Source organism: Gavialis gangeticus, unplaced genomic scaffold (assembly GCF_001723915.1).
Source record: "Gavialis gangeticus isolate Ggan-Ray unplaced genomic scaffold, GavGan_comp1, whole genome shotgun sequence".
Taxonomy (NCBI): Eukaryota; Metazoa; Chordata; order Crocodylia; family Gavialidae; genus Gavialis; species Gavialis gangeticus.
This window is the reverse complement of record NW_017729025.1, coordinates 86,231,545-86,231,894: the sequence shown is the minus strand read 5'-3', so window position 1 is coordinate 86,231,894 and position 350 is coordinate 86,231,545. Positions and strand designations below refer to the sequence as shown.

Below are 350 nucleotides of genomic sequence, written 5' to 3'. Positions count from 1 at the left end.
TCTGAGGGGGTGGGGGGGAAGGGGCATGGGGCTGTGGATTGAGGCCCCCAGAGTGAGCAAGGGAATGGGGCAGGGACAGGAGCTGACCAGCTGAGATGGGGCATGAGACATAACTGGGAGACCTGTCTGGGGGGAGTGAGGGGCAACTCCCAGCCATTGGGCACACCTGTGGGGGAGGCATGGGGGGTATATGCCCCCCCCAGATTTGTGTGCAGGGCAATGGTGGGCTGCCTGCTGTGGGCTTAGGGCCAGGGCCTGTGCCAGCCTCTTCGCAGTGGGCGGCCTGGGCCAGGGCTGCACTTGGGGTGGGTGGGGTGGGTAGCGGCACTGGGTGGGGAGTTATGGGGGTG

The 350-nt window shown here is 66.3% G+C and overlaps 1 protein-coding gene across 1 annotated transcript in view; it reads left to right on the top strand.

Moving 5' to 3' along the window:
* CDAN1 (codanin 1) overlaps positions 1 to 350 on the top strand; it is a gene marked incomplete at its 5' end in the record, with an annotated part of 60,052 nt that overhangs the window by 3,410 nt on the left and 56,292 nt on the right. The window lies entirely within an intron of this gene.